We start from the raw sequence: 13,870 nt of genomic DNA on the forward strand, positions 1-13,870 counted from the left end.
GCTAGTTCTAAAATTTCTATACTTGGAGATTTTCAAAATTAACATGGACATGTCCTTGAATAATCTGATCTACTTTTTAAGATAGTCTTGCTTTGAGCGGGAGGTTGGACCAGATGACATTCAAATTTCCCTTCCCAACTAAGTTATTCTATGATTCTATGATACTACTAGAAGAAAAGGACATTATTCATCGTTGAAACCGCTAGTACACACTTATTGCAACCTGTATAGCTATAGCAGAGGATCTGAGCCTATTTATACAAAATAGATTGCTTTGCTCCTGTTGGATATTTAACTTCAGCATTTCCTGATTTTGCTGTATTATACTATTATGCTTTGGGGTTTTCTTTTGCACATTTTTGTTTTACCGACCATTCACATATTCACATATGTATAAATACATCTAGCAAAATCTTTAGGTTATGGCAGCAAAAGTCTACACCTTGCCACTATCTCTTTCAGACACAAATCTATTTGAATAGTGCATTATCTTGGAACTGTCATAGCAGCGAGGATATTTCTTGAATGGCTTTGAAATGGGCTTTCCTGACCTGCTGATTGCCAGTTAGGTTAATACCTGGACACATCCAAACAACTGGAGAAGCAAAGGAAATCAACTGGGAATTACAAAACTGATAAATGATACTATATATTCTAGGATTGCATTCAAAAGATTATGTGTATACATAGGCTTCTATGTGGAAGTTGAGATGATGACTAAAGTATGAGGTTGATAAGTGATGATTATGTAAACATAAACTTTTCCTAAATTACTGTTTTATTAATTTTCTTATATTTTTATCCACTCACTTAATTTGAGGAAGAATACTTACTGTGTGTGATTTTCTTCTTGTTCATATTCTTTCACTGATGAAGACAATAACGTATTTTTTCGCTTCATTGAAAGTACTTTTCCTCTGAGGATCTCAAAATACTGTATAAACTTCCCCTCAATCTTCAGAACCTCATAGTTACATTGTAGTCAGCTGTGTTTTTCATAAGACTGGGATGTGACAACATGCAGCTAACAAGGCATAAGGACAAAGATTGGACATAGAGGATTTTAATACATGCCCTGCAATACAATGCAATATAATGCAGAGCCTGTATACAACAATTTGATAGGATTATATCAAAACTATAACATTTAACGTAACAAAAAAATAATTTTTGACTTGATGTTGAAAAATAATTTTAAGGTAACAAAGCCCTTCACACTACATTCCACTTTTTAAACATTAGAAGATACGTTGTTTCTTAACAGACATGTATAGCACTGCTTCCATGGAAGTTATGTACTGTATTATTCCCAGCAGTAAAGCCCTAGGATAGATATAGTGTGTCTCAGGCACATCAAAAAAGGAATATATGAGCTGCTAGATTTGGTTTCACTCAAGTCTGAGCTCCCTTCCCCCATTCACAAGCTTGGTGCTTTAACTTCATCTCTCATGCTATGGGGAATGAATTACAGAAGCAATCTATCCTAATTTGTTAACTTATTCAAATAACAGTTATTATACTTAACTATGCTAAAGATTATCTTTTTGGTGGCAGATTGTTTATTTTTTGATGAGGCTAATTACTGATTTTCTAAAGGTAATTTACATTTATTACTAATACATCTTTTAAAATGTGACAGATAAATGTTGTTCCCATAAGTGTATTATGAAAAAAGTTACTATTTAAAAACACATTATTTAATTTGAAAGATAAATGGCAAACACCATTATTTTTCCTGTAGCACCTGTGCTGTAAGCTCATTTAAATGTGTAATTCCATGTGTAGCTGTAATACTTAGAGAAAAATAATCTATAGTATATGTGTACCTTAAAAGCATACTAAGGTTTCAAAGCTGAAAAAAAGCATAGTTTCAAATGTAGTTTGGTTTTTACTATTTTAGTATGTGCTTTGGATGTACAGGAGAATAAAATGGTGAGGAGAATATTTCTGCAAGTGTATGTAAGTTGCAATTCTATTATTTATCAGCGTGCTACAAGAAATGACCAATGTGTTAAAATAATAGCAATTCTATAAGTAGGCTCAAAAATATCTGTCAGCACTGACTCATCTCTCATATAAGCCAACACAGAGTTCTTTAACAGAGGTGCTCATAAAACTATGCTGATTTTGTTTCTTAAGTAGGGGACAGCTTGAAGGAGCTATCTTTCTGTATATGAGCTCATGCAATCTTCTGCTGTCACTGTGACCCACGACTCACCAAAGGGATGGGAATTCTTAGTCACATATTCAATATGTATAGAGATCAATACATTGATCTCTTTTTCTTTATGTGGTGTGTCTGGAGTCATTTCTAGAAAATATGATATACTTCTGTGTGTTACCTGTTAGTGCTTACAAGTAAGTCTCAAAAGCTATTTCCTTCCTTTTGTACAGAATCTGTAATTTCAACTTAAGTATTAACTTAATTTGGAAAAAAAATATTTTGTTTGGGCTTAAGAAAAATAAATCCGACAGTGCTGCAATGTTGGCCAGAATGTCCCACCACTTACAATACCCAGAGAAGCCCAGGAGAGAGGGATGGCTCTATGGCTGATGCCCAGGACTGCTACTCAGAAGCCTGGCTGTTATTTCCTGCTCAGCAATGGATGTTTTTGTATGGCTTATTCCTTCCCTTCCTCAGTTTTGTTAGCAGCAAAATAATGAGAATAATGATTGATGGGACCTGTGAAACGTGATTCATTCACTGAGAAGTGTTTTGAGATCCACAGATAAAACATGATACAGAAATGCAAAGTACTGTTAGTTAATTATACATTACAGGAGAGAAATAATATAGAGGTTTACAGAATAACTAGTATGTAATAATTTACTTTTAGAAAATGGAACTACAAGAGTAATCTAAATTTTTGCTTATTTTTTTTCTTACAATTTTTATAGGGAGATGGATAGACCAATGTTTCTTTATAGAATTTAAAATACTCTGACTTTTTAGCTCCTTACTGTCGTAGCTGACTTCTTTAAAAGAATTAAATAAACAGATAATCTTTTATTATCTGTGAATTACGTATTTTTTGAAAAACCTAACATAATCCATCAGTGAGACTTTTCTTACTATAGATACATAAAACTCCTGCCAGAGTTGTAGAAACATTTTGAAACATTTTGATAATCTTCCTCTTTATTCACATCAGTTCTTCCTTAATTTCTAAACAAACTGTTGAGCTTTTCATTCTTTTCCTGTAAGTATATTTCTTCTATAACTGGGGGGGGGGGGGCTAGTTACAGCAAATAAGATCAAAGGAGAAGGTAACTGGATAGATCCAGATACTCCTGCTTAATTTGGAAGGCACATAATGCATGTCTGGAGTGCCTCCTAGGAAATGCCTACAAGATGTACTTTGCACTAATCTTTGAGCTGTATTCTGACAGTTATTTCTTCATAATCCTCATCATAAGCCTGTGCTCTTTGATGAATAGTTTAACCCTAAACTCCAAGCTGGATAATTCTATAGTATGAAAATTTAACTCATTGCTGGTACTAGAAGTGTCTAAATAGCTATTTACAATTTAAAAAGACAGTGATGACACTGACAGTTCTATTCACTGAACACTTCTGTGACAATCTGTTCCTTCTCTCTTGAAATCTCATTTTATATGTTTACATAAGTATTAAACTAAGTGACGGGTAGATCTTTTTGTTGTTTGCCTTTTAAAAACCCCTATGTTTTCATTGATCGGTGCACCTTTGAGTGCACTAAAGGTAAGTTTGCAGGTAAGGATGAGGACAGGATCCAGGGAAAAGGTCAGATTTGATGACTTCCATTGTTTCTTTAGAAACAAAGTCTTTACAAAAATCAATGAGTTTTCTACATCAAAACAATTTTTACACTACCTTGTACCTCAGGCTGTTAAAAGTCATTGTTTGCCTACTGTATGCTTCTGCATTAAAGGCTCTGGCATGTGATAATTTAATGAGTATCTATGGTTGTTCTGGAAGAGCTATGTTTTGCAAATAAAACTGCATTTTCTGTAACCTGCTATTACTTTTTTGTTTCCTTTTAGAAACTTGGCTGCAATTCAGGTGCAGGTTCATCCTGTAAACCCTGGGATGACCTCCAATTCCATTGTATCACTGCCTTTCATTACACTGACTCCCAAGATAAATTTTCTTTCCAAATGTGATTTGTCCATGTTGGCTTTGTGATCAGGCTGCATATGCTAATTCTATTTCAGTGATCATCTGGTATGGTAGCAAAGCCATTTGCTTTCTCATGGATTCCTCTCCCAAGCTACCTCTAATGATCTGCCCTTCCTAAATTGGATGCTCCTGTACTTATCACTGGGTTCTGTTTGTTAAAGTTTTGAAGTTCCACAGATTTCATGATCGGTCTGGTTTATCTTTTCAGAATTGTACCTGCCAGTACTCCTCTATTTTATGTATCAAATTTAATATTTATGTGTATAATGCATAAGTTTATTGAAACTATTTTATGTTTAAAGTGACAATTTTGTTGGATTGCAGCAAAAAGAAGTCATTAGCTCTCCTTAATCAATACACCTAAAAATTAAACAAACAAAATACCATTTTATTTATTTCATTTTAAAATTTAATCTATGCAACACTTCAAGAAACAACTGCATGGTGTTGTATATTAGGAACTGTTGACATTCTATTGAATTAAGTACAACATTTTTTTTTTATGCTTCTTGAGGTGGTAATGAGAAAAAAAGTTTTTAAAAATGTGTGCCTTGCTGTATTTCTTATACCATTTATTAAAAAGCTGCTTTCACAGTAAAATTATGTTGGTTTGAAAGGAGGAAATAGCAAGGTTAAGATGTGTGAATAATTTCTGTATATATGTATACCCAAGTGCAAACATTGATGTATAATGACAGTATAAAATGCTTTCATGTTTGTGATGTCCAGTGATGTGGAAAATATAAGCCTTAAAAACATTAGATTGCATGGTAATTAGAATTGGCATAATAAACATAGTTTATTGGGGAAAAAAAAATAAAGCAGAACTGGTGATCTGTTTTAACCGCGTACCAAGAACAGGATGCTGCATCGAAGTACAGAGGAGTACCTTTTTGTTTGCAAATATTTCCTAGACAGATGCAATTCCATAGCTGGTGAAGGCTTGAGTTACCGGGCTCAGAGGTAAAGATCCTTTTCCTTAAAGATTCTGTGGGTCTCCTAGGTCAGATAAAGAGACACAAATATTTAGTAGATCAAGCTAGTACACTGCCAACAGCAGTTAACAGTGGTCAAGCATGCTTTTATATCAAATTTCCCCCCCACACACACACATCCCTTTAAATCACTAACAGTTGGATTTGGGGTTGTAAATTGTTCTCTGACTCTTAAAATTTCATTCATTTTCTTAATGATATTGAATAAGCTTTATATATATCAATATATATTATATGTAACTATATATAATATAAATATTTAATATATATTTATATGTAACTGTGTTTTAATATATAGTTTATATTACAGTTTATATTATTTACAGTTTATTGTTTAAATAACTTAGACTGTACTTTTTAAAGGTTTTTATCTTGTGCTAAAACCATACTGGGTGGCTAAAACAAGCCAGACCTACCTCTGCAAACATTATATTCATCTCCTGAAAACACTGTTGTGAAGGGATGTCAAGAAAGTTTTAAGGCATGGAAATCTCTTCCACACCATCTTTTATATATATATTTTTCCATTTATACAAATCCTTTTGCAAAAAGCTTCAGTGTTCTACTACCTTTAAAAAATGTGTTCCAGTTTGAGAAGCTTAGCTAGTAGCTTAGATGAACTATACCAACCAGATGATATATTCATATAAAACTGAAGTAACAAGCGTTTAAAATAAAACCTCATGTTTTTCAAATTAACAGCTTCCTATTACTGCAAGAAACAAGTCATTTATCTCTCAATTTAAATTTCCACTACATAGCTTTGATGTGGGTAGGGCAGCAACTCCTAGCTTAAAGAACATTAATAAGAAGAAGCAATTCTTAAGAGAACCTTTCAAATCTGTAATGTTTTCTGCTCTTGCATATCTTGTGACATGTATATATCTGTTAGGTTGGACCTAGAATTATCTAAAATATATAACTGTATAGCTAAAGGTCACTAATATATTTTAACTATTTTTAAAATTATACAGAAAGTGATTCAGAATATAACTCCTAAGTTTAGTAACATATTTATAGTGTTAATTATTTTAATTTAGGAGTCATTTGTAAAATGGTCTTGACATGGAAACTAGGATCATGCTTTTTTTGTCCCAGCTTTCTCTGTTTTATGTTGTATTTTCTTAAACTTACTTTGTCTATAGTCAGACCTTACTCTATGATGACAGAAAAACTAATAAATCAGAGGCTTTTCAGATCTGTCACTTCACCCAACAGACTGTGCAAAACTCCATCAATTACTTGTATTGTTCTATTAGACCATTTGTCACAAATTCCATTTTTCTCCTAGGGGAAAATAGTAGTACTTGTCATATCAATAAGCCACATACTCATTGTACAATATCTGGAGTATTGGTCACAACTCAAATTTCAGTGGGTCTTTGCTGAGATCTACTGAACATTTTAATTTAACTAGTATTTCCATGTCTATATTATTTAGTCTTGTGAGATAAAGCCATCATTTTTATGACTCTAATGCAAGACCCATCATCATTATCAGCTACTTTTTCTGGCATGGTTATAAGCATCTAAGCATCACCTTTTTTTTTTTTTTTTTTTTTCTCAGAATATGTTAGATTCTGATGTCAATAAAAATTTAAAAATTGATTTCTAAATGAAAACGCTGACATATACTATACAGGATTTGTTTGTGTCTTAGTATAAGTCCTATACTTATGACCAGACAACTTATGACCAAGTTGTACATAGAACTTACATGAAGTCCTAGTGCTAACTCCCTAAGGAAAAAATATTGGAATACTGTAAAATTAATGTTGATATACCAATATACCCTCTAAGTTCGGCTCATTCCCATATAGATCCTGTTCACTTCTTGGGAAATTCTCTTGTGGTGCAGAAGCATGCTACAAGCTTTCTGCAGCATTTATCCCCACCTAAAGCTCCATAGGCTGCTTTTTATTCCGCATGCTTCCTGGCTCGTGCTTGAACAACATCTGCAATGTGTGAGGAGGCCATTTGACAGCAATGGCCCTGACACGTGGATCTCTCTTTCCGGCCTGCTTTGCATTCCTTCCAAAGAGAGCCAGAGCTCTCCAGCTCTAAGCAAAGGGAATGCATGCTAATACTAGTGGCAAAGCACATGCCTGAGACTTACGATTTAAAAGGTGTTTTGTAATCATGGTAGTTTTATGTATGGATAGCGTTGTGAACCACAGCCCAAATCTCTTTCTCACTTAACAGTTTGTGTTTTTTCAAAGGTAAGTCATGGACTATTTTACAGAACAGTGCCTCTGCATCTTTGTTATAATATGAGAAATTTAGGTGGCATCTCTACACCCGTGGGGTTGATTGTGCTCTTCGTTGTGTATTTGTGTACGCATAAGAAAACAAATACATGCACGCCAGCAAAGATACTGAAATGCTTTCTGTTTGTTTCACAATAAACAGTTTCTGGAATGGTTGAAATGAACAGTTTGTGACAGATGGTATCTCAACCATCCTCCTTCAGAATGGTGAAGGGATTCATGGATGTTGTAACCCCAAGTCCCATGTCCCATGTTTTAGAATTTCATTCCAATTCTCCTGTGTTGAGTAAAACAATATATTTTGACAAAAATGTGCCTGGTATAAGGGCTCTTAAAATGTTTAGTATTTATTTATGTATTTATTTTTGCTTGAAGACATCAAGAACAATGTTGATTGTGAAGGTTTCTGTTCTTCAGAGCACAGTAAAGGGTTATTAATGTTTAGGCCAGACCATACTCATGCTTGGCTCAAAAGGATTAACGGGGATGTCAGGTTCTTAGCCAAGTCAATCTCCTTCACTGACAAGTTTCTACAAACTTATTCCTAATAATAGCATCACTTGGAGAGGGATTTTGGCCAGCAAATGACATCTGATCTATTGCCTTCAGTGCTATGCTTCTAACTTTTTAGACTCACCCAGTCCCTTATACTTTTTCTATCAACCCAAATAGCTTACATTTTTCATGTGACTACTGTTCGCTCAGTAAGTGCATGCTCATCCCTGATTTTAGAAAGGTTTTTAAGGACTAGATCATAAATGAACTTGGTGTCACTTAGGTTTGTGCACTGGCTGAATTCTAAGTGCTTCAGTGCTTTAAAAATGTAATTTCCAATGTAATAGCAAGTAGTGCTGCTTTATTTCTGGGGCGTGGAGAAATAAGCCAAGTTAAAAGTGGAGTTAGAATTTTGCAGGTCAGTAATTTTAGTGTACAAACATTACTGGGATAATATAGTTATTGATAAACTAATCATTAAAAATAAAAGAAGCACCGAACTACATCATACTTGAAATGATATGGCATGGAAAAGAAAGAGAAGTAAACGATTTTACTTCTGCCTTGTATTGAGCTCATATCTCTGTGACATTCTAGGAATGTGAACGGAAATGAAAATAATTTCAAAAACACGTGCAATTTTTAAAAGATTTTTCTCATCTTTGTAATTACTATGAGGATGTTTTAAATGCAGTGAGGATCCAGTTGTAGCATTTGCCAAAGAAACATTATGAGAGTGACAGGGAAAGGGAAACATATTTGACAAGGTTTCAAGCAGTAGTGGAAAAACACAAACCATTCTTGATGCACTTCATTTACAGCATGATAAAGATCAGACTCTGGAAGCACTGATACAGAGTATCAACCATCTACCCCACATCCATTTATTTATTTTATTTTATTTTTTTTCCGGGGGAGATAAATGCTACTAAAAATAACATGCCCTCAAGCGATGTGGTATGGTAATTTTTCATACAAGATACAAAATATGTACCTGAACTTCTGCTTTATAGCTCTGGAATCAAAAGTCTGATTACAGAACTCTCTAGATGGCATGGGTTTTGTTTCATCTTTGTGAGGAACAAGACCAAGTGTGGGCTAATAAACATCTGTCTCTGACAAGCTCGAAAATGAAGTTTTAACAAGTAGACTTAAAATATTATAGATTGGCAGACAAAACAAACAAACAAACAAAAACACCACCACCACCAAAATCCTTCTGTAAATCTAATAGTCCCTTGTCAGTAGTTTAATCAAAAAATACTCTAAGCTTCTAAGCTTTGTTGTATTATAGTATTTCGATTAGCTGATCATTATTTATCCTGACATAATGATGCCAGACAGATCTATATCTCTGTAGTGTTTGGTTTACTTACCTCATAGTGCCAAAAAGTTTATGGAAATGTCTTTTCAATGGTTAAAACTGGTAAGAACCAATGGAAATCCCACAGCTCTGTTAGGCTGCTGAGCATGTGTGCCAGCCCAACTGATCAACAATGGTTTTGGTCATATCATTTTGGAGGCAAAGTCTTTAGCAAGCTTTTCATACACATAAAGTTATATTTTCTACTATTAATATGACTACTAAAGAAATCTTCCTCTGTAACAGGATTTCTCTATAAATGAAAACACAAATGTTTCTCAGGCCTGTTGCTGTTCATTTTACACGCCCCTGCATTTCTTACTTATAAGTATTTCTTACTTATATTTATAAGTATATCTTATATTTATATATTTATATATATAAAATGCTTATCACTGCATTAATAATCTTTCCTTGGAACTACTGAGTCTGGAACTGATCTTGTGAGCCAAACATTTCTCCACCTGGACCTTTTCTTCTTGCACAATTCAGCAACTAAAGAAAGCATTTGCAACTTCCAGTTGTCACAGAGGGAGTCAGAAAGCTGCAGGCAATTTAGAGGCATCATTTTGAAAGGTATGCACATGGAAGGCAGAAAAATCAGGGGTTGGAGTGAAGAGAAGTTAACTGGTAGATATGTAATGGCTGCAGCTGTGCCAGCGAGGCTGGAGGGAGAATTTGTATCTGCATATATCATGCTGTCTGAGAAGAAGAGACAAATAGAAGATGAGGTGGAGCTTCAAGGATGGTTGATGGGAACTAGCTCTGGTTAAAATATTTGTAGAATGATAGCAGCATACAGTGTATTGAAACAGATTTATCTCTACTGCTAGACTTGTTATTGCAAACTGTAAAGTGATGCTATTCATGTATACTCATTTTTCTGAATCTGCTGTTCAGTATGCCAAGCATATCAATCAGATGTACCATTGTCAGTTAATTAACATTTGATTGCATTAAACATAGGGTGTTGAAGAGGAGGTTTCTTCTCTGAGGGGGAGGGGTATCTATGTGTGAGTTCTTTGCAGGGGAGGGACGTGTTCTTAATAATTATCCTCAATTTTGAATGAAGTCAAACTGCAGTCTGTACATAGCTCTGTCCCACTTGCCCACAGTAAGAGATGAAGATAAATTAAGCATGTCAGCACCTTAGTCCTGAGCCATATATCCTACATACTGGCTTTTCATATGTAGAACAACATACAGAAATGTAAAGGTCACCATATTAGATAAGTGTAGAACTGAGGTGTGAGGAGAGGAAGAGAAAGAGAGAAAAAAATTTGGAAAAAGAAAAGAGAAAAAAAAGAGAGAAAAAAAAGGAAAAAGAACAAAACAAAAATGAGAAAGAGAAAAATAAAAAAAAGGATGAAGGAGGGGGAAGAGGGAAAGTTATGTCTCCAGTATGTATCTGTGATTATTTGATAGCATTTTGTAACACAACAGGCATGATAGTATTCAAAATAATGAATGGTTTGTCTAAGACAAATCTTTCTTTTTTCTCCCAGCCACATAATATGAAGTCACTCACAAAAATGGATTGGTGGTGAATTTAGACATGATGGAAGGAGATACTGTACTCCTTTACATGATATATAATTAATCTGTGGAATTTCATTTCTACGAAAAAATTACTGAATCAAACAGCTTAGTGGGATTGTGAAGGAGTCTAAATATAGAACACAGCTGTGCTAAGGTAGCAGGTTAGTTCAAACTAATGACAGTGGAGAGCAAACTTCAGTTCTCCATGGTGAAAGTTGTTGTCCTCTGAAAGAACGAGAAATTTCCCAAATCCTACACAAAAATGGCCAAAGCAAGATTTCTGACTTTCTCTGAGGTGATTAGAAATGTGCCACTGACAGACACAAGAAACATTAACAAGCATAGAAAATGCCCTTGTTTCTTCCTCTTCTTTCTCCTGTTGAGAATGAAGATGTGATCTGTCAGAAACAAATTATTCCAATTACTTGAGAAGCTATTGTGCTGTGGCATAAGAAGTTTCAAATATGATTTCGTGGATAACTGTAGCCATTTTTCCATATGCCATATGTAACATATACCTGGTTACCTAGGAGTTAACTGTGATAAATTATGTTTCAATAAAGAAAACACTTCTATTTCAGGCCAGTTGGGTAACAATATTTCAGAAGAATAACCCTTCTTTAATCATATACTTTGATGGAGGAATGCTCATAAGCACATCAGCACAACTCAATTCTTTCTACGAGGACTGACATCTTAAACTGCTCTAAACAATGAATCACCTTGTCAAATAAAGTGTGAAATGGAAAACCTGTTTTCAAACTCATCTGATATAATGACATTTACAACAACATGTTTGAGGTGATAAACCAACAATAATAATTATATTTCTCTTAGAAGACTTTTATTGTATTTCAAAAGTTTTATGCAATTTTATGCCTTTTTTTTTTTTTTTTTTTTTTTTATTCAAGAAAATTTTATACCAGGACTTTTATGTTATGGGTCTTTAAAACAAGCCAGCAGGCAACTGCCTAACTGCCTTTTGTATACAACTGGAACTCTTAATTTTAACATTTTCTTAGAAGAAACTGTAGTTTCAATTGAAAGCCAAACGTATATCTACCTGAAGATTCAGGTAGCTCTTTTAGAATAAGATACACATTAAAATGATTTCCTTGTGAGCTTTCAATGGTGATCAATACTATTTATCTTTCTTGATCCTTATCACCATGGTAAACATAATAATGAAATATCTCTGCACATATTTCTTAAGCTTAGTCAAATTGAAACGGCTGTATGAAGAAAGCCCTTGTTAATCCTAGAAATCTACCCTTGGCATTTTATCATACGCTCATGAGGTTTGTGGAAGGCTAAAAACAAAAACATTTTCAGGAATATCCTTCCAGTTGCTCCTGCCACTACCAGAGCCGCATTTTGGGCTTGCCCTGTCTCACTTACTACAACTGGCATCTCTGAATGGGGGCTGAGATTTCATCAAAACAGATTAGCAGCTGACCCCTGGCATATCTGAGATCTCATCCAGTTCTCCTAATAAGAAGGTTTGATGTGACATATTTAGATATATTGGAATTGCAGTTATTTAGTATCTGCAACAAGCACTTATAGATCTGATGCTGTAGAAAAAATGTGTCTCTGGAGAAAAGCATGACTATCAGCACTGAATATGTGTTGAGCTGGAAAACAAAGGCTTAAGAAGGTGGAATAAACTTTCCTGGCACTGGTGAACAGCAGCTGATAATCTTTAATAAGAAGGAAAGAAATGACAGATCAGGTACTGAGAAAGCAGAATTTGGTAAATGATGTATATGAGTCAGTACATGGAGAAGAATAAATCTGGTGGAACTTCTGCACAACCAACAAAGCCATTTCCCAAGGTAGGTGTGGACTACAAACAGAATTACTGTAACTACAGTTATATACTTGCATCTTAAATTTGGTAAGTTGGTAAGTATATCATCTTTACAGTAATATTTGCGGATTTATTAGTTTGGGAAAAGATGTCCTCATCTTGTACTTCATTACCAGTGGGACCTCATAACAAGATGTTCAAAAAAAAAAGTCTCATTTAAATTTATTTTCCCTTCTTAAAATTCATCTATTCTCCAAATTCTTCTTCTTTTATGACTGTACTCTTTTTCTGCCTTGCACAAAAGGTAACAATACGTTTTGGAATAGTATTTATTATTGAAGGTAGAGTGCAAACAGAAACCCACCAACACTTCCTCTGTACCCCTACTCACAAATAGACATGTGGGACATTTCTCATCAGCCAAATTTAAAAAGAAGCAAAATCACCTAATATACAGTTCTTCCATTTAGTCCCATCCACAATTAAAAACAAATCCAAAGAGTCCTTCAATGTAATTTCATTGTGACAATGTTAGTGAGTGGAAGCCAAGCTGTTTGTACATAAGGATCCTTAATGGATACTGGTTCTGAAAAGGGAGCTCCTTCTGTTTCCTTTACCAGTAATACCTTCACCATCAACTAGGCTACAGACTCTCATTGTTGGTTTTGCTTATCAAGAAATTGTGCTTTCAACATAGAAGAAATTAGAATGAAAGGGGGAAAAGATCCCTTAGTATTTCTTCCTTTGCAGTGTTGGAAACCAAGTTGAATAGTTGAGGTCTTGTGTTCCCTAGGGCATAAATAAACAATTAACTAGTAATACACAGTACAAGCATGGAAACTGGATAAAATCAGGAAATAGTCCTGTAAAAAGGCAATAATGTTACCATGTAAAAAAGCCACAGTGGCCCCAGAAAATGATACAAGATGATTTTCTGTTGCGGAGATCTCAGACAGAAGCAACTAATCTGAGCTCATTAAAGTGCTAATAATATGAGATGAGTGCCTACAGAATCAGAGGGCTAGCACCTGTTTGAAGTGTGGCAAGTGACTGAAAAAAAGTTTTAGCACCCCTCCTTGCCCCAGATCCTTAAGCATGCTTGCATACTATATACTTAAAAAATCCATAGTGATTTCTTAGTGCTACAGCCGTTTCATCCATGCCATGCTTGATCATATGTCAATACTTTTGATTAAATAACAGCCTGGCATTTTAAACATGATAAGTTTTCCATGGTCCTGC

The 13,870-nt window shown here is 34.5% G+C and overlaps 1 protein-coding gene and 1 long non-coding RNA gene across 2 annotated transcripts in view; one reads left to right on the forward strand and one right to left on the reverse strand.

Moving 5' to 3' along the window:
• Positions 1-4,976, forward strand: part of AKAP6 (A-kinase anchoring protein 6) — a 281,531-nt gene extending 276,555 nt beyond the window's left edge. Inside the window, exon 14 of the mRNA XM_027458862.3 lies at positions 4,024-4,976. The gene's annotated coding sequence lies outside the window, so the exon portion shown is untranslated. The remainder of the gene's footprint in view (positions 1-4,023) is intronic.
• Positions 1-13,870, reverse strand: part of LOC113843816 (uncharacterized) — a 57,251-nt gene that overhangs the window by 3,222 nt on the left and 40,159 nt on the right. The window contains exons 3-4 of the long non-coding RNA XR_011809761.1: positions 5,049-5,158; positions 834-1,024 (exon numbers count right to left, since the gene is read on the reverse strand). This is a non-coding gene — a long non-coding RNA (uncharacterized lncRNA). The remainder of the gene's footprint in view (positions 1-833; positions 1,025-5,048; positions 5,159-13,870) is intronic.

This window comes from Anas platyrhynchos, chromosome 5, assembly GCF_047663525.1.
Source record: "Anas platyrhynchos isolate ZD024472 breed Pekin duck chromosome 5, IASCAAS_PekinDuck_T2T, whole genome shotgun sequence".
Lineage (NCBI taxonomy): Eukaryota > Metazoa > Chordata > Aves > Anseriformes > Anatidae > Anas > Anas platyrhynchos.